Source organism: Protopterus annectens, chromosome 3.part0 (assembly GCF_019279795.1).
Source record: "Protopterus annectens isolate FY-2018-M chromosome 3.part0, PAN1.0, whole genome shotgun sequence".
Classification (NCBI taxonomy): Eukaryota; Metazoa; Chordata; order Ceratodontiformes; family Protopteridae; genus Protopterus; species Protopterus annectens.
Window position 1 is genome coordinate 1,410,272,040 of NC_056731.1, and position 21,936 is coordinate 1,410,293,975.

Genomic DNA, 21,936 nt, shown 5'->3' on the forward strand with positions numbered 1-21,936 from the left:
CATTGTATATCACATGTAACGCAGGAATAACAAAATATATATTTATGCTGTTGATTGTGTGATAAATGACTCCTCTCTGTCTGGCAACTTGTGTAACTCAGTGGACAAGGGAAGATAGCATGGGTGGATGTGGTGATGGTTCTAAACTGGAAGTAGTCACATCTTTTGCATGTGAGGTATTATCTTGGTGTTTTCACAGACTGTCAGTTTGTGTGTGGTGTAACATTGTGAACCTCAGTCACACATTAAGTACAACAGACAGCTGCAGAATGTCATTAACATTTTGAGTGAAGTGCAGCACTGCAGAAACAGGGACAGATGTCATTGTCTGTAACACATAAAAACCCTGACTAGAGTACAGGTATTTGTGGCCTGGAGTCCCTTTATAAGTACTGACAGTCCCACTGGACATGCCAATACATTTAGTTAAAATGAGCACAGTTCTGTTGCCCCTTCATCAAATGATCTGTTATGTATAGATATGCCTATACATACAGACATATATGTATCCATCTGTCGCTATCTCGCTCACATACATAGTATATCTATCTCTATGTAGTGTCAATTTTATAAATATATATATATATATATATATATATATATATATATATATATATACTGATATATATAGCTATATATATTAAAATGATACATACTCTCCCCCATATCTACATAATTACATATACATATCATACACACACACACACACACACACACACACACACACACACACACACACACACACACACACACACACACACACACACACACAGAGCTACATTTATATATACATCCCTGTTATATACATAAATATGTGTGTGTAGATATCTGTATTGCCCTACATATCCTAATAATGGTGAGTAACTCTGTACTATCACACATCCATACTGTTGCTCAAAGGATCCAAACTAAGGGTGAAACAGTACATAATCCATTTACCTACAGACAGCTGTGCCTGCTTGATGTCAGCTCATAGGCTGACACAGATGAGCAGATGGTGGAATGTATAATGCTATCAATGCATGCATGGACAGGACACATTGTTCCTACCCACAGGTTTGCCTGTCTAAGTGCAAACAGCCACATATGGCCATACTGGTAATTATACACACATGGCTAGGATAATAACAGTTATCTCACTGCTAGGATACTAGATGCAGATAAAAGTATGAAGCAATATCACTCTGCAGGCAACAGATGCTGTTCAACCAAGCCTAGTTTATGTAATGCACAAGTACTGTGCCTGCAATCACGTATACAGCCGACTTAATTTGTTTCATGTGCAATAAGTACTGTGCTCTATAGTGTATAAGACTAGATATGTAGGGTTTCCAATCTCACTCCAGGCTTCTGGGTGTGTGTATGTATCCCCCCTGCAAAACAACTGACATGTTATCATGGGCTATCCACCTGCAATGCTTATGCTCCTTTTGGCCCTGTTACTTGCTGCTGGGTTCCAAACAGCCCTCTTTTACAAGGCCTGATGATGTCACCTTAAGACTACCACCTAACACCGTTGTATCAGATTTAAGCTGTGGCGCATATGATAAGTACTGTGTGCAACAGCGTGTAAGACCTGAGTAGATAGGTGTCCTAATCTCACTCCAGGCTACTTGGTGCACATGTGCGTGTATGTGTATCCCCCTGCAAAACAACTGAGATGCCCTTCTGGTCTACCACCTACAATGGTTATGCATGATTTGGCCCTGTAACCTTCTGCTGACTTCCAAACTGCCCTCTCCTATAAGGCCTGATGATGTCATCCACCTTAAGACTACCAGCTGATAATATAGTATCCAAGGGTCTATATTAGAACACTGAACATTTAAAATGTCGAGTGTTCTAATATCGACCCATTTTCAGGAAAAATATCGAAGAAGCAGAAAACCAATTTTTTTCCTAAGGAAAGAATTTGGTTGTCCATTTCTGTTGCTTCGGTATTTTCAGCGCTCTGGTGGAAAGTTACGGGTCGGGTTCAGGTAAGTGTGCGATTGAGTGCGGGTTAGGTATGTATGCAATTGTGTGGACATGAGGGTTAGGGCAGGTTTGGTGAGTTAGGGTTAGGGTGCGGGTTAGGTATGTGTGTGATTGTGTTGATGTGAGGGTTAGGGCGGGTTAGGTGAGTTAGGGTTAGGGCGCGGGTGAGGTGAGTGTGCGATAGTAATGGAACTTAGGGTTAGGGTTTGAGTTTAGGTAAGTAGATAGTTAGTGGTGTGTGTATAGTTTAGTGTAGGGTTAGTTGTAAGAGTTTAGGTGTATGTGTGTAGATTGCTGTTTGTTTGGTGTGCTTGTGTTGTGCGTATGTGTTTTGGAACAGCAAATTTTTTCCCTAGGAAAACATTTGCTGTTCTGAATGTTTGATGTTTAGTATTTTCGATTGATAGGGTTCAATATTAGAACACTCAACATTTTGAATGTTCGGTGTTCTAATATAGACCAGTATCCGACATAAGCTGTGGCATGTGCAATAAGCATTGTGAGCTGTAGCATATAATGCTAGACAGATAGTGGTTCTAATCTCACTCCAGGCTACTTGGTGTGTGTATGTCCATATGGCATAAATATGATCTCCTTCATAACTTATTGTTGCAGTATTTTATTTGTAGCATGTGATGTGACCCCCCCCCCCAAAGGACTGAACACAAGGCCTGCTGATGTCAAGCATTATATTTCCTAAACTGATAGTACTAGCAGACATGAGGTGTGTTGCATGCATCACATACTGTGATCTGTAGTGTGCACCATTACATAGGTAAGTGCTCTCATCTACATACAGCCAACTTGCACTGCATGTGTGCCATTGTGTGTCCTGTAAGCAGTGACTGGAAGTGGCGCTAGCCTCAATGTAGCCATGTTTGTGTGCAGAGCCTGTTAGAGCATTTTACATCATATTATGGAACAATGGGACATTTGAACTTCACTAGCATAATGTCCATATGGCCTTCACAATCATAGACATTTTTATACCCATAGTTACAGGATCAGCACATATTGCCCCAGTTCAAGAGGGACCAGTCAGATGCCCTGGGTTGAGATGACGGTTGTCCAGCAAGTCATACCGATGGCATGTGCTGAGGTGCACTGAGGTGCTCTGTGTGCCATTAGACTGGACTCTTTTTCATGAATGTGTTTCAGTCTGCTAGACAAATCTCTCCCACAAGCATGTAGTACTAACATCACATACAAGATTAATGTCCTTACAGTGAGTTATCCATCTACTATGCGTCCTACAGATAGGCATCATATACAATTAAGCAGGATGTCACATTGCCCCATATGCAAGGCATAGATCACCTCTGAGTAGTCTATATGCCACAGGCGATAATGACATTCATTGTAGACGATCCCCAATGAACACATACTGAAGACGTGAAGTTTCCTTGTGAGGGACCATACTCTTGTATGTAATTGCCAGTACTGCTTGGAAAGGTACATCAACAAATGGCCATTGCACTCAGATATTGGCACGCTGAGGGAAGAGTACTTGGAGGTTATTAGTATGTCACTTACAGGTGACTGTGGTCTCAGCTATGCCATATGATTACTGCCATACTACTCTAGAGACATGGTGATCTAAGGCGCAATAGGTGTAAACCTGTGTGGCCAGGTCTGTGTGCCCAGTTCTTTCACCCCTGAGTATGTACATCACATGATGCAACTGATGTGCTCCTTACCAGGTACATAGGTCTAACTTATGGAAATGATACTACATATATAGTTACATGGAGTTTATAACCATTGGTATGTCAACAGGCATGTGTTTACAATACTGTCTTGCAGGATAGTGACGTACCACACAGACTCCATGAGTGATTACAGTTTGCAGGTATCAGCCAACATTGTTAGCCACAGTCATTCAGTAGTCATGTGTATTGTGGTTAAATGGATTCCAGCAGTAGAGGACCCAGGACTGCATCCTGTTGAGCACTGCTGCTTAATCGGCTATTGGAGGTGGATGCCCCTATGTTGCCTATGTGTGCCATCAATGGGCCACTTAGTGACCCCTACAATGACAGTATTGTGGATGCCTAAGAGGGTGCTTTGTAAATGTTGCTTGAACAGAGGATATAGTCAGACAGCTTGACTAGGGGGTTATATGCCCTGTTGTGCCCTCACCCAGGTCCTTGGTGACTGCCTCAGAAATGTCCACCATGTGTAACAGTCATGCTCTCCCTGTCACACATCCAATCTGTGTACCGTCAAATGTGTGTAGATCACATATACAGTATGTGTGTTGATCAGCTCCATGATGATTGCTCCTACAGGCATACAGATATGAATACTTAGACAAAGAGGTGTATAGTTATGTTGGTCACTGGATGCTCCACCTCTGTGCAAGGGTATAACAATTGCCGTTGCCCGCTCAGCTGGTGTGCAGCCAGTGGTGTCAGTATGATTGCAAAGATCTCCCAACGGTGTTAGTAATTCTTGTCAGATCACATGTGGGATGCAGCCTGGAATGTTAGCATGTGCAATAGATGCTGTGTATCTTCCACTGTGAGGCCAGTTACAAACTGCTCTGTAAATATGGAAGTTATGGGACAGGTTGTAGGAATGTCATGTGTCACATGTGGTGGGGCAAGGGAGTGTAGTTGATGCAGACAGTGTGGGAGTACAGGTTAGGCATGAGTACAGACCCATCATATGTGGCATCATGACGTATGAGGTCACAGACAATCTGGGCCTGTCCTTTGAGGTCACATATGAAACTACATTGTAAGTTGTGGTTCTGCTTTGTGTGGGTGTCTAATTTTGTCACTTACCATGTCTACACAACATCACAACAACACTATGTGCTTCGTTTAGCTGTGGAGGTAGTGCTTCCATGTTAGGGTGGGTATCTTCACCCCAACTGTCACACAGCACTGTCCACCTGTTATTGTACAGCTTGCTAATGGCAGTTGACCACCAGTCGGGTTAGCTGAGCCATGATGAGCCTGTATTCCTCCAGTCATGTGCAGCTTGAGTTCATGCAGTTGCAATACTGCTGACATAATGCATGGGTTTAGAGCTCTGCATACTTGCCTGTCCCATCTGAAGGGAGAGGTGCTGTCACATTCATAGCTCTCAACCTCTTAGCATGAAAAATCTGGACAAAGCCAAAAATAATGGGGGGAGGGCAAAGCCCCCAAAATAGGGGAAAATTACAAATATTGCCCTTATAAACTTAGAAAGTTGCTAGAATAAAAGGTCTTGTGCTACTATGCATTTTCTGAAGGTTATGAAGTCTGAAACTCAAAAGTCTGTCATTATTTAGTGAATTCAATCCACACTGATTTTCCACAAAAATCCAGAAAAACACAAATTTTATGAGAAACAGATTAAAAATATGAAACAAAAAATCTGGACATTCTGTGAAAATCTGGACAGTTGAGGGGTATGGTCATGCTATGTCAACCATCTCACAGGAGATAATAAATGGCTTTCTATATGTCTGTATTGTCTGCAAGGGGGGACATGCTGATAGTTCTAAGGAGACTGATGTGTGGCCAGATCCCATCAGGGAGGACCTCACATGGTGGGGCGTTGTATTGGTCACCCATATTGGTAAACACATGATACAATATGTTGGTTCCCCATGTGGGGATGTCACGACACTGCTGCACGGCATTCTAGATAAGGACCTAGACCATCATTTGGGAAAGTGAGCTGTAGCATGACTAAGCAATACAGTGTGTACATATTACACTTCCCTAACATATTTGTCTGTGCTCTGTACAGACACCTTGCATGACTCTCTTTTTGAAACATGTCAGAAGTAACTGCAATACTTACTTGCACAAAGGACAACGAGCATGTAGTGTCAAGCAGTGTCCCCAGATCTCTGAGTCATGTCACCTGAAATGCCGTGATAGGAGTTAGCATGGATATGAGCACTAACACTGTCATACACCTACTGACACTGGATCAAACACTGTTACTTTTGCTGAAGGCCAGATCATGCCTACAACTATAACTGGCGGAGCCCATTGACTGTTACATTATGCAATGGATGTCGGACATATGTTTCAATCCACTAACCTTGGCCTGACAAGGTGTTTGACAATATTAGGCCAGCTGGCCTTGCTGGAAACTGTGTACATCATGTACAGAGTGTTATGCCACCTGGTGGATAGGCAAGTGTCTGACAGTCATACTCTGGGACTATAGCATTGGGAGACCTATGCTGCAATGACACCAGTCACCAGTGAAGTTCATCATCCTCCATTATTGGCATATCCTGTCTTCCTATTCCCACTCTGCAGTCACAGCCACTGTCAGTGACCTCTGACTGAGTACATTAGCAGGTGATTGCATATTAGGAGCTGTCACAGAATCCCACACAGAACCAACAGTTATCCAGGATGGCCTAAAACACAGTCAGTTGTTCTCTGAGCCACTGACAAAGACTAAATGGCAATGACTGCACAATACTATCCTGTGGGAAATCATCTACACATACAAAATATTGTAGTGTCCACACACTGCACACAGTTGAGCCATTACACATGGAGTTATGGACACAGAGAGTAATGCAGCCTTTGAATTTCACTGGTCAGTATGATGTGGGGGATGCATTCACTGCTGTACAACCTATACTGACAGGTTTGGGATGTAAATCCCAGACTGTCACTACTATACTGAATGTGACAGTCATCACACCTGCCATTGCGTGCAATGGCACCCTTGCTATATCACTAAACAGGCATATCATACAACTGTAGCAGCCACACAGGTTCCATAGTACATCAATACACAGTGTAAATAACATGTCCTGTGGAGTCTGTGTCACAACTCTACATATGTAGTCTGTCTCCTAAATGCTTTGGAGGGAATGTGTATAGCTCCATACAGGGAGGTGTCGAATCCCACTGTGTACCTCCAACGTATCCATGACAGGACTAACACATGTCTCACCTGTTCATTTTGCCTACGAAATCAGTGTGGTATACATAGTACATGTCGGAGAGACAAGTATGAAATGTAGACAGTAGACCCTACATGTAACAGGCCCCCATGCATGTGAAGCACACATCTGCTGTGACACACATCATGTGCAGGTTACAAAATGGGATGCAGAACACGACAATCAGAACTGGTGTTGGGCAACTGTCTGTACTGGACACAGGATATTTGTAGATTGGTCATCTCCATCTCCACAGCTTGTAGATGTGTTAGTTCACAAAACCCTGGTGACACTTACCAAGGGTAGCAGACCTTTTCACGGATTAGGGATGCATGAATACACTGAATGCTGCCACTGTCCTTGTACACATAAGAACAAATGGAGCCATGCACTTATAGTGCTTTACCTTGCTGAAGACATATTTCTGCTGTGCTGACATGCCATCCTGTGATGATTTATTGCTGCTGTGTATCCATAGGTTATCCCAACAGACTCCTGAAACAGAAACAAAATCTGGTCCATGACACACCTGTCATTGTGTAGCTATACAGCCATTACAACATCATACAACATAAGGTGCACAAAAGTATGTGACATACTTGTGACAGATGCCAGCATACAGTATCTGTCAGTAACCACTACGAGTGGCATGGCAAAACAGCACTGCGTTACACAAGTACATGTTAACTAATATAGTCACCCTGTGCATCAGACACATAGCTTAATTTCCCTGCATTGAAGGTGGGGATGACAGGGATATGGCACAGTTATCATTACTTATACAGGGTTGGGTGTGGAGGTGCAGGAGGCCAAGTCTGACCCAAACAGTTACAAGCATGTGTGTGAGTCAGGAAGGGAAGCAGGTAAGATAGACCATGGGAAGGTGCTGTGTGTGTCTGTAGGTGGCCTGCATTTGACAGTGGTGTGTGAGTGTATGCAGTCAAGCTCAGTGCTAGCCCTACATGTGTGTGTATGTTGTACAGCTTTGGAACATACATGGTAGAGTTGACAGTTCACTGTCTCCAGCCCTGAACATGGGAACTGGCTCTACCAGAAGTTGCACTGGCACCTCCATGCCCAAGGTCAGAAGTGGTGCTAGTACCTGATCATGACTGCTGTCTGCTGGGAACGTGTCCCCCACAGGAACGCCCAGGACCATGAGCCAATGACCTGCCACATTATGGTGTGGACAGCACAGTCCCCTCTGTAGTTCTGGATGTACTACTACTATGTGAGGGTGATTGTTCACAGCCACATGGATAGCAGATGGAGTTGCTGACCTATGTCCATGAGTCCAATGCTCAACTCCAATCACACATTCTAGCACAGACAATGTGTGGTCCAAGACAGATATTGTCTCAGCCCACCTTCTGTCCACTGCATCAGTGAACCGATTCAGGGTGCCCTCAGTGTGGTGGAGGCAGTCATGGATGTCAGACTGTGCTGCATCCATAACCCTAAGAATATGTCTGGTGTTCTTTTCAGAATGTGCCTGCACCTCCATGATGGCCCAAAACATGTGCCGAGTGACCTATAATCTGACACTGCAACAGGTGGTGGACTGACAGCAGGCCTCCTACAAGCAGTCCTGTCAGTCCACCTGTGTAGGACCTCACCAGCTGTTTGGCTATGGCTAGTGTCTACTCTCACTGGAGCCATAGTTGCCTCAGTTTACTGTTCAATGTCCCCACCTTCTGACTGTCCAATATCTGTGGCCTGTGGGGACTGGGTATGTGTGGGTATACTGACTATGTGTAGTGACAATGAGGGCGGAAAAGGGATGTGAACCTCAAGGACAGATTCAGCCCCCAAACCACCACTAGGCAACACTTTGGACACCATCATCATAAGAGTCTAACGAGACACTTACATCAAGTTGTGTAGGGGACAGACACTAACCCCCCCAGTCACCTGTGATAAGAAAGGAATAAGCAGTACATTAATACCTGCACTATTATGGTCTCCAGTACTATGTTGTGATACACTGTCATCACTATGACAGACCTATAGAAACCCCAACTTCATATAGCAGGACATGAGGACAGTGCTCTTCCCACTAACAGCTATAGTTACTTGAAAATAACATCTCATTACACTGCAATCTCATCAGCAACAGTGAGGTACACTGTTGACATTTGTGTAGACTTTGCACAGTTGACACATATGACACTCTATAGTGTCCTGATAATACCGTCACATGTATCAGTGTGGTTACACCTACAAGGCATAGGTATGAGTCTAACATGTGCACAGAGTACATGTGTGCAGTTGGCAATCATGCCGAGAGTACAGCAATGCAGGTAACAGGCCTGGGATGACAGTCTAGGGATTAGACTTTTGTAAGCCTACATCTATAACAGAGCAGTGTCATGCTTACCAGGAATAGAACCATGGGCTTGGCCAATACCTGAAAGACCTGTGAAAAGTTGAGGGTGAGGTAATGTCAGTATCACTGCATGTTCCACCAAAAGAAGGTAAAACATCCATATATCTCACATATACAGTAGTTACAGTGTTAATTGGTATATTGGTCAAAATCTGAGCATGACAGTCAAACTGTAGTGAAAGCCTTCTCCCCCCAAAATCTGTCAGACTTGACAGTCACGTAAGACTATGTATGCCCTGACACACTGAATGCTACAGTATTGCAATGCTGATCAAACTAAGCTTACCTGCACACTTTTCTGCCATGGACACCATGGCACCCACATCCACAATGTAGGGTGTGATGGATGCCTGGGAGCTGTCACGTGTGTCTAGATTTTCCTGGAATTCCTCAGTGGCTGTAAGTTGTTGTTCCACTACAGGTGGAGCCACGATCCCTGGCTACATCTGCTGCTCTTCTGAGTATGGCATTGATCATGTCCATTGTGTGGTGTCAAACCTGCTTATATGTCCTGCTCTGATGACCAGTGGCATTGACATTATAGACAAGGTCAACCCACAATGTCTCCTGCTGTTCCCTGTTGTGCCTCCCCCTGGACAGTAGGAGTTCATGTTGTTGAAGGAGCCCTTCCAGTATTAATTAATTCTCTGCATCTGTTAAAGCTGTACGGCATATTGCATACATGTTCCCTGAAAGACAACAATATGGGAAAGCATCTCAGGATCACATAAGTGGAAGTACACTATGTAGAGATACAGTAAGGACAGAATGACTGGTAATATCAACTGCTTGATCACACATGTCATATTCCACAGTGTGCAAACATACTAAGCATGTGGATACAACTAGGATAGTAGTGATAGGCAGGTATTTACATGTGTGTCATGACAGATATTGCTGTATGTTCATACAGCCAACACTGGAGTCTATTGTAGTGGGTCCCCAAAGGGAAACTCCCCTGATAAAATATCAAACCAACTGTGCCAAACAAATAGCAGTCTGCTGTTACAACCACTGTAAAGGGAGAGTTCCACGAGTCCAGTGTACCACATTGACAATATACATTCCACCCTTGATGTCTTGCATATCTGCTGTATGTGTAACAAATCTGGAGATCACTGACATGTCATTAGCACAGTTCTAAGAAAGGCTTAATGCTGCAATCAGTATTCCCCTGTAAGTATAGTCAGACATCTGCATCCTGGTGTAAATAAGATGATTACATATGTGATGAAGTGCAGTACTCCTCTGCTGATACATGCTGATAGTTAATACTTTGCATACACGTGGTCTGTGTGAGGAAAGTCTCATACAGAATGGTTCCTGATAGCCAGATGCTTGCCTTTTTAACATGCCTCTCATCAGCAGGTGATTGCCTCTTAACCAATCTGTGGTTCTCAAATGCTAATTGCAGCCAACACAGCTGATTTGGTCTATCATCTGCCAATCACATGCAACTACAGTACAATATATAAGGCCTTCATGTAGATTAGGGGCCCTTTCTGATACATTGTGCTGGACATTATTGGGGTGAGGAGACTACTTCATCCCAGAGGGTAGATCTGTAGCAGCAACTTTTACATAGAAATGGGTGTGCTACAGGCTGCAGCTGCTGCTGCAGGTAATAGGCATAAGCAGAGAGTGTGAGCACTTTTGAAGATAACAAGCTTAAGAATAACTGTGGGAGCTGTGTCAGCCTTGTTGTAGTGGTAGAGCAAGAGCTGTGAACCGTGTATGAAGTTTTGCAAGAGCGAGGCTATCCTTTCCAGTCCAATTAAGGCATGTGTTTAAGGTAAGCATGTTAGGCAATTCCATCACTAACAGAGTACTAGACCACATGTTTGTTGAGTCCTTGAGCAACATGGAGGATAAATATAGCAATATGTACACCATTTAGGTGACTGTCAGGCCATGTATTACAGTCTGGTAGTAAACTGGAGTGTGTAGGAGGGCAGTTCTTGTTACAAGCAGTTACCTCAAATGTGTATGTTAGATGTGCAGCTGCAATAATCGGCACTGTGAGTTTGAAAGGATTGTTTGGTGAACTCTGATTTGAGTGGCCCTCATTTGTACATATTAATGCATGATGTGACACTTTATGCACTTATTCTTCTGTTATAGGGATATGTGACATGTGTTTCTATCTGTAGGCCTGTGACTTTCATTAGTGAAATGCAGACATTTAATTTGATATGCATTGTGTGGATAAAGAGTGCATGACTCAGTCATTATTTTTTGGGTTCACAATACTATAATTCCACTGCTACACACCACTAGATTTGAACCCAGGACGGTGTGGGGCAAAATATAAGGAAAGCATTTAACAGACTGGGCTACTGAGTCACTGCTACAGCTGGTGTATTTGCAAGATATATATGTACACATACAGGCTGTGACAGACCTTTTCAGCATCCATTAGTATTTACATGGCTTTATAAATGTATTTGTGCACCATATGCATTTTGCTATTAATGTCTTAGCAGGTGTCTCTCTACATGTTGCTGATAAAAGGGATTATTTACCTGCCATCACAGGCCTCACTTACATCCATTATAATGTTTTTGGCTGTCTAGTGGTGTACTATTGCACCAGAGTCCAAGGTACACTCCCATTTTTTCCATTACTTTTTAATCAAGTTTGCATGGCACAGCGTTTAGCTCTGCTGAAACACATTTACTATGTTTAAACCACATGTTTTAATGAAAAGTTGTGAGGCACGGCAGGTTAATGCAGTGGTCTGTAGATGTGATGGTCTTGGGTTCAAACTGTGGGATGGGTATTTATTTTGTAAGTGTGTATTACAATTTTAAAAATGCATATAGTCAATATAGCTCTATTTAGCTGAGCTTAGCAAAGCTGCATGATGGGGCAAGTTGCTCAGCTTCCCGCTAAAAAATATAAAGAAAAGAAAAATGGGGAGATAGGAAAGTGGTGAAATAGAGTGCAAGCAGTGGGAAAAATATCGTGAAAGGCAGGTAGGGATGTGCAGGAAGGATGTAGGAAAGAACCATAGCTATCCATTTCTTATACAGCAACAGCTGTGCCCTTTAACAGAATTAGTACATGACTTTGAACTTTCACTGCCTAGAGAAAGGGGTGAGGACAACATAATTGCATTGTCAAGCCAATTGGACCAAATTACGTGTGTCCACAAGTGTGTGAAATGAAGAGCTATGTATGGGACAATATTTTTTTTGGGACAGGTGTCCTTTTGTTTTTTTTTCTAAGGTGAGAGTGGAATGTTGGGGAAGGGGCACAGGTACATGTGGGGGAGGAAAGTTGGGTAGGTGAGGATGCATTTGCAAACAGACAAGACAGCAGAAGAGGGTGGTGTGTGAGACATGAGGTGGGTGAACACCTTGGATAGGGAGAGTGTTGTGTAATCTAAGTCCCATGTGCCTCCACAAGGCAGTAGCGTGACTCACATACCCACCAATGAGACTGCCAGCACTGTTCTGTCCTTGCCCCATAGGTGGCAGTGGTGGAGGCTAGGCACCAGAGCAAGGCTGCCTCACCAGGTTGGCCAGCATGTCCTTGATCTAGTGTAGGCAGAGGTCAAAACCATGGTAGCCTATCCTGCGCACCAAAACCGGAAGCTCAGCCTGGGTGACAACTCCTCCTCCACCACCACTCTCAGTGGGGGGGGGGGGCATCTCCATTCTGTGGGGTGGTACTACCTGACACCACAGGTAGTGTAGGGGTACCAGAGGGGGCACCATTGGCCTTAGTCCCAGATGTGCTGGGACCCGGAGCCAATGCCGGCAGAGGCAAAGCAGGAGAATCAGCCAGAACCAGCCTAGTTTGACGTGCTGTGGTAAATGAGGTCTAGCAATAAGTTAAGGTTGGTAATAACCAAACAATTGTTAGTATTAACAGAATGGAACATCATATTTTTAAGCCACATGTAAATGTATATTAAGTGTAACAACTAACATTAAGTAAAATAACAGTCAGTATGTTAACAGCATGCCAGTAAAAATTAAACCACAAGGCAACAAAACAGTTAGTTTAACAAAATATGTTAATTTTGAATCATAATAAAACATAACAATAATAAATCACATTTTACAAAAATATAGTTAAATATGTTAATACTAAATCATAATAATTACTAATAATTAATCAATGAAGATAATGGGTGGGGAGAGAGAGAGACATTCCAATACTGACAATGTAAACTGTATCCCTGAAAACACTGATGATAAATACTCTGTAGGTGTGTAGTATCAGTTTTGAGTACAGTGACTACAATTTTCCTATAGCTGATATAGCAAATACATACCTTTCAAGCTCTTAGCATGTGTCAGTAAGGACCACACAATAACAAATGCAAGTACACAACTACACACAACAGTTTCATGTAATGTGGACTTATATAACTGCCAAGGTGTTCTGTAAGAGTATTTGGTAATGAATTGCATTGCAGGTAATCATTTTTCTGGTAATCCTGTGACAGACAGATTAGGCAGTTTTAATTAGATTATGAGAAATTGTGACATTTGAGAGGAATGTTTGTGTACAGTACATAAACTAGACAGCCATCATGCCTTAGGTGGCAGGCATGGGAATAGAACCCAATAGCTGTGACTGCAGAGGACATGTGTAAATAATGCAACAATTGACCACAGCAACTTAGTACAGACATGCAAGGAGTACAGCCATACTGGAAATATTTAGACAGATTTATTTAGGAATCAGCAATGTTGCTTAACACTTTATTGGCATTGCTGATAAGTGTGAAATGTTAACACAATCATATCTGCTCATAGCATGGGCTATCTCAACCATATACCTTTTGTTCCTGGAGTGGGAGAAAACGAGAGCAGTATGTAACTGATATTGGCCTAAAGACAGCCTTGGGCTATACTATGAGTTGAGCTATATAGTTTGCAGGCCATTAATTTTGAATTTTACAGCTATTACAGTGTAACACGTCACTACACCAACCTTACCATAGAGAAGCAATGCATACTGCTCTACTGCAATGGTTATTACAACACCATCCTGCTGTATACCATTTTGTTTACTGTTATTGGTATTGTTTACTGTTTACTGCAATACAGCTGTTTTTGTTCATTCATTGCACTATAGCTCTAATTGCCCATTTATTGCACTGCAGTTCTACTTGCCCATTTATTGCATTACAGTTTTTATTGTGCATACTTTATTGCAGTAAATGCTTTACTCTTTCTTGCTATTGCAGTGCAATTAGCATAATAAATCCATACTTGCCACACTCGTGGCACAACCTGGCCAGGGACCTGGCATGGGACTCAACAATGCAAGTCCTCTCAGCTGTAGCTGTTGGAAGAGAAGCACACCATTATAGGTTCATAGGTTCATAGGTTCATACTAGGCTATCTGCCCAAGGGCATTTATAAGCCTAGCCCATAGTTATGTGGCTTTCGCCACCCCTTTAGTTTGAAGAAAACTATGCCTATTATTTTGCTGTGCCTCTGTCAAGCAGTGACACTGAAGTAATCCCTGGGGTATATCTGCGATCTCCCATCCATTGGTCAAGATTCCTCTTGAACAAGGCCAGCGAGGTGCTCTGCCTCACATACACATTAAGCATACCAATTTTGCAGATGTTCAGTTGCATTGTGATAAAACAGTGGAAAACATACTTACATATTTGTGGGGCATTTTTGGGTTCACAATACTATAATTCCACTGCTACACACCACTAGATTTGAACCCAGGACGGTGTGGGGCAAAATATAAGGAAAGCTTTTAACAGACTGGGCTACTGAGTCACTGCTACAGCTGGTGTATTTGCAAGATATATATGTACACATACAGGCTGTGACAGACCTTTTCAGCATCCATTAGTATTTGCATGGCTTTATAAATGTATTTGTGCACCATATGCATTTTGCTATTAATGTCTTAGCAGGTGTCTCTCTACATGTTGCTGATAAAAGGGATTATTTACCTGCCATCACAGGCCTCACTTACATCCATTATAATGTTTTTGGCTGTCTAGTGGTGTACTATTGCACCAGAGTCCAAGGTACACTCCCATTTTTTCCATTACTTTTTAATCAAGTTTGCATGGCACAGCATTTAGCTCTGCTGAAACACATTTACTATGTTTAAACCACATGTTTTAATGAAAAGTTGTGAGGCATGGCAGGTTAATGCAGTGGTCTGTAGATGTGATGGTCTTGGGTTCAAACTGTGGGATGGGTATTTATTTTGTAAGTGTGTATTACAATTTTAAAAATGCATATAGTCAATATAGCTCTATTTAGCTGAGCTTAGCAAAGCTGCATGATGGGGCAAGTTGCTCAGCTTCCCGCTAAAAAATATAAAGAAAAGAAAAATGGGGAGATAGGAAAGTGGTGAAATAGAGTGCAAGCAGTGGGAAAAATATAGTGAAAGGCAGGTAGGGATGTGCAGGAAGGATGTAGGAAAGAACCATAGCTATCCATTTCTTGTACAGCAACAGATGTGCCCTATAACAGAATTAGTACATGACTTTGAACTTTCACTGCCTAGAGAAAGGGGTGAGGACAACATAATTGCATTGTCAAGCCAATTGGACCAAATTACATGTGTCCACAAGTGTGTGAAATGAAGAGCTATGTATGGGACAATATTTTTTTTGGGACAGGTGTCTTTTTTTTTTTCTAAGGTGAGAGTGGAATGTTGGGGAAGGGGCATAGGTACATGTGGGGGAGGAAAGTTGGGTAGGTGAGGATGCATTTGCAGACAGACAAGACAGCAGAAGAGGGTGGTGTGTGAGACATGAGGTGGGTGAACACCTTGGATAGGGAGAGTGTTGTGTAATCTAAGTCCCATGTGCCTCCACAAGGCAGTAGCGTGACTCACATACCCACCAATGAGACTGCCAGCACTGTTCTGTCCTTGCCCCGTAGGTGGCAGTGGTGGAGGCTAGGCACCAGAGCAAGGCTGCCTCACCAGGTTGGCCAGCATGTCCTTGATCTAGTGCAGGCAGAGGTCAAAACCATGGTAGCCTATCCTGCGCACCAAAACCGGCAGCTCAGCCTGGGTGACAACTCCTCCTCCACCACCACTCTCAGTGGGGGGGGGGCATCTCCATTCTGTGGGGTGGTACTACCTGACACCACAGGTAGTGTAGGGGTACCAGAGGGGGCACCATTGGCCTTAGTCCCAGATGTGCTGGGACCCGGTGCCAATGCCGGCAGAGGCAAGGTAGGAGAATCAGCCAGAACCAGCCTAGTTTGACGTGCTGTGGTAAATGAGGTCTAGCAATTAGTTAAGGTTGGTAATAACCAAACAATTGTTAGTATTAACAGAATGGAACATCATATTTTTAAGCCACATGTAAATGTATATTAAGTGTAACATAACATTAAGTAAAATAACAGTCAGTATGTTAACAGCATGCCAGTAAAAATTAAACCACAAGGCAACAAAACAGTTAGTTTAACAAAATATGTTAATTTTGAATCATAATAAAACATAACAATAATAAATCACATTTTACAAAAATATAGTTAAAATATGTTAATACTAAATCATAATAATTACTAATAATTAATCAATGAAGATAATGGGTGGGGAGAGAGAGAGACATTCCAATACTGACAATGTAAACTGTATCCCTGAAAACACTGATGATAAATACTCTGTAGGTGTGTAGTATCAGTTTTGAGTACAGTGACTACAATTTTCCTATAGCTGATATAGCAAATACATACCTTTCAAGCTCTTAGCATGTGTCAGTAAGGACCACACAATAACAAATGCAAGTACACAGCTACACACAACAGTTTCATGTAATGTGGACTTATATAACTGCCAAGGTGTTCTGTAAGAGTATTTGGTAATGAATTGCATTGCAGGTAATCATTTTTCTGGTAATCCTGTGACAGACAGATTAGGCAGTTTTAATTACATTATGAGAAATTGTGACATTTGAGAGGAATGTTTGTGTACAGTACCTAAACTAGACAGCCATCATGCCTTAGGTGGCAGGCATGGGAATAGAACCCAATAGCTGTGACTGCAGAGGACATGTGTAAATAATGCAACAATTGACCGCAGCAACTTAGTACAGACATGCAAGGAGTACAGCCATACTGGAAATATTTAGACAGATTTATTTAGGAATCAGCAATGTTGCTTAACACTTTATTGGTATTGCTGATAAGTGTGAAATGTTAACACAATCATATCTGCTCATAGCATGGGCTATCTCAACCATATACCTTTTGTTCCTGGAGTGGGAGAAAACGAGAGCAGTATGTAACTGATATTGGCCTAAAGACAGCCTTGGGCTATACTATGAGTTGAGCTATATAGTTTGCAGGCCATTAGTTTTGAATTCTACAGCTATTACAGTGTTACACGTCACTACACCAACCTTACCATGGAGAAGCAATGCATACTGCTCTACTGCAATGGTTATTACAGCACCATCCTGCTGTATACCATTTTGTTTACTGTTATTGGTATTGTTTACTGTTTACTGCAATACAGCTGTTTTTGTTCATTCATTGCACTATAGCTCTAATTGCCCATTTATTGCACTGCAGTTCTACTTGCCCATTTATTGCATTACATTTTTTATTGTGCATACTTTATTGCAGTAAATGCTTTACTCTTTCTTGCTATTGCAGTGCAATTAGCATAATAAATCCATACTTGCCACACTCGTGGCACAACCTGGCCGGGGACCTGGCATGGGACTCAACAATGCAAGTCCTCTCAGCTGTAGCTGTTGGAAGTGAAGCACACCATTATAGGTTCATAGGTTCATAGGTTCATACTAGGCTATCTGCTCAAGGGCATTTATAAGCCTAGCCCATAGTTATGTGGCTTTCGCCACCCCTTTAGTTTGAAGAAAACTATGCCTATTATTTTGCTGTGCCTCTGTCAAGCAGTGACACTGAAGTAATCCCTGGGGTATATCTGCAATCTCCCATCCATTGGTCAAGATTCCTCTTGAACAAGGCCAGCGAGGTGCTCTGCCTCACATACACATTAAGCATACCAATTTTGCAGATGTTCAGTTGCATTGTGATAAAACAGTGGAAAACATACTTACATATTTGTGGGGCATACCCAGCACATGCCTTTTGAGCCCACATGTCCAGGATTCCCCTCTTTGTCCTCTTCAGGTCATTATAATGGTGACAACACTGCTCACCAGTGCAGGGGGATACCAGTAGTACTAGTAAGTTTCCTGGCCAACCAGTCCTAGGCCTCCTCCTTACATTCTGAGCCCTGGAAACTAACCTGCATCAGTCTGGGTTCATAATTCTTTACCAGGAGCTCAACAAAGATCCTGGACTCCTGCACATCCCATCTCTACACTCAAAAGCATGTACCTTCTCCAACAGCACCTGGCATATCAGCAGATATGCAAACTCTGTTTTCCTGCCCTTACACATCAGTGAGCAACATTCAAAAAGTGCTGCATCACTTAGTGGCACGCAAACCAGCTATGCAGTGCTAAGTAGCATGAAAATTTGGACTACTGAGGCTTTATTGAAGCTTAGCAATGCGCAAACAGTAGTAGCCATTAGCATATTTAAGCAGTGCTCAGCATAGTGCAGCAATGCCATATTTCACAGATTTGTTTTTAAAATTAAACATATATACTAAATTAAATTAGAAACACCTTATGACTGCTATACACTTGAACCCAGAACCTACTAAGCATTAGACTGCAACTCTATCCATTTAGCTACTTGGATATTATGAAAACTAGTATACCTTCACATGTACTACTGGGTTATCTGTTAGCTTTGCTGAGCACCACGCTGCATCATGCAAACACACTTAAACAGACCCAGAAATAAATAATTAATTACATCCACTTTCTATTTTTAGATGCCTGGCAGCTGTCGTCTATGTATATATAAGCACCGCTCAGATCTGCGATGCAGTCCGCCACATAAATGGCAATAAAAAAAAAAAAATGAGAAAAAAAATATGTAACTATGACAAATAATTACATCCAGTTTCTTATGTAATGTACTGTTGCAGGTGTCATTTGTCTATATGTGAGCACAGCTTGGCATTACTGCACTCCTTGCCATGCTGAGCAAACATACAGAGAGGAAACAAATTCATAAAAAATAAAATATTACACATTTAAAACAATTTACAGCATTTCAAGAGTAGCGGGAAACATTAAAGTGAGCCTCACCTTCTACATAACATCTGACCAGGTATCCACAACCACTGGTAGCCTCTACATTTCTCCCGACATGGATTCAATACCCTGGTTCCTATGCTCTCCCTCAGCAGCACGTCATTATTAATATGCATAGCACGCTGCTGAGGAGAAACCATGGCCGTGTACATGGATACATTCAATGTAGGCTCTACAGTGTGCCTACATGGATTTTATTACATCCCGTGGTTTATTTTTATAAGCCTTGAGTACTTTTTTGTGGGCTATAGCGCTTCCTCAATTTGGTCATTTGGTTTGTAGTTTTTATTGTGGTATTTTCTCTGTTTGACTTGTTATTACTTTTCTTTAAAGAAAGAGCTAAATCCTCACAAGATTTGCTCATCAGTGATGTGTCTGGAACAGAGGACATTAATGTTATATCTCAAATCAATATTTATCCTGAAGTGAACTCCCTTCCGTGTCATTAAAATTCAAGTTTTTATTTTTACAAGCTTGGCATACTTTTTTGTGGGCTATAACTCTGCCTTGATTTGGTCATTTTAATTTTGAATCCACATAATGTTTGCATAGGTTTTCTTTTAGCTAAATACTAAGATATGAATGTTCTGTTAAGTCTTTCTGGTCTGGATCTAGTCATTGACATTTATTTTACAGAGTTTTATTAAACTGACTACCAAAAATAAACAAAAAATGTGTAAAAGACTTCGGCAGGGGGTGGGGGGGGGGGGGCTCACCTTAATTGAGATGTATTTGAGACTACTCCTTCCCTAGCCTTCTCTTGTCTGAGTTTATTTCCTCCTGAGCAATAAAATGTCATATTTCAATTTACTGAGAAAACCAGAGATAGTATTTCAGGGTCATTTCTGGTAAAGTTTAAAGCAAGGGCTTCTGCTGGCAATGAAAATGCTGACACAATGAGTGATTCCTTATCACTGATGCAATTCAGAATCACAACAGAAAGGTAACAGAGATGCGAATAAGCAGACGGCACTTTACAGTTTTGGTGACATGAGGAATCTTGTGCTCATATATGATTTGCTTAAGACAACTCCATTAGTGAAGGGTGACGTGATGCAAGTTTGACTACAGGCTTAGTCATATGTTGTAGCATGCATGGGAAAGGATGGATTTGCCTGTCTTGAAAAATGACTAGGCTGTCTATGTCCATATCACCTTGGAAGATGGGAGGAGACACAAGGAGCAGCACATTTGGTCTGGCAGGGTCACCAAATTGTATATGTGGTAACCCTTATCATACATTCAAGGAAGTATTTACTGACATGTCCCCACCCAAGAAAAAGATTACGTCCTCTTACATGTACGCTTATTGCTGGGATGCAAAGGATGCAAAGCACCTGATGGCCCTCTTGACAGCTCTACTTATTATAGATTTTCAAAGTATGGGGGAAATAATGTGTTCTAGACAGGTTGGGGAAGCTTGTTTTGTTGGTGGTAGGCATGTGAAAATAAATAAAATAAATGCACACACAAACACACACACACACACACATACATATATGTATACATATATATATATATATATATATATATATATATATATATATATATATATATATATATATATATATATATTATGGGTCTACCTGAAAACACCGAAAGCTGACAACTCCAACAACAAGACAACCGACACCGGAAGATAGACTACGGAGATGACCGATGATTGAAAATCCTGATGCTGAGAACACCGACATGTTAAGGTAAATGTGAGATAGTGATGGACGTTAGAGTTAGGGTGCGGGTAAGGTAAGTGTGCGATAGTGACAGATTTTAAGGTTACGGGCAGGTTAAGTGAGTTAGGGTTAGGGTGCGGTAAGGTAAGTGTGCGATAGTGACAGACTTTAGGGTTAGGGGTGGGTTAAGTGAGTTAGGGTTAGGGCGCGGGTTAGGTGAGTGTGTGATAGTGATGGAACTTAGGGTTAGGGTTAGGGTTAAGGTCAGTGCATAGATAGTTATGTATGTAAGGTTTAGTGTAGGTTTGTAAGGTTTTTGGTGTGCGTGTGTTGTGTGTGTGTTTTATGGAAAAGGTATTTGTTTTAGTTTGTTGATTGTCGGGATTGTGGTTTGTTGAGTATGTGAAGTTTCTTGTTTTTGAACTTTCGGTTTTGTGGTGTCGGTTATCTCGTTGTCGGTGTTTCTGCATGTCGGTGTTTTCAGGTAGACCCGTACATATCATTTTCTTGAATGTTCACCATGTAAAATTTTGAAATGAGCAGCTTTCATGCTCTCTCTTGTAACATTTAAAACCCATTCACTACTTTGGGAGTAGCAGGACTGTTAGAGCCACAGCAGGTAAATAGTGTAAAACAGCCATGGTCTTCCCATACAAGTGAATGGGTTTTAAATGTCACAATACAGCGTTATACATTTTTCACTTAACTGTCCAAATAGGATTATAGAGCTATCTTTGAATCTCTTTACTGTGTTAATCAAGTGCCAGCAAATTATCTGGGGAAATCCATATTGCTAATTTGTGTTTTTGGTGCCACCAAACTGCCAAATTTATATGCAATC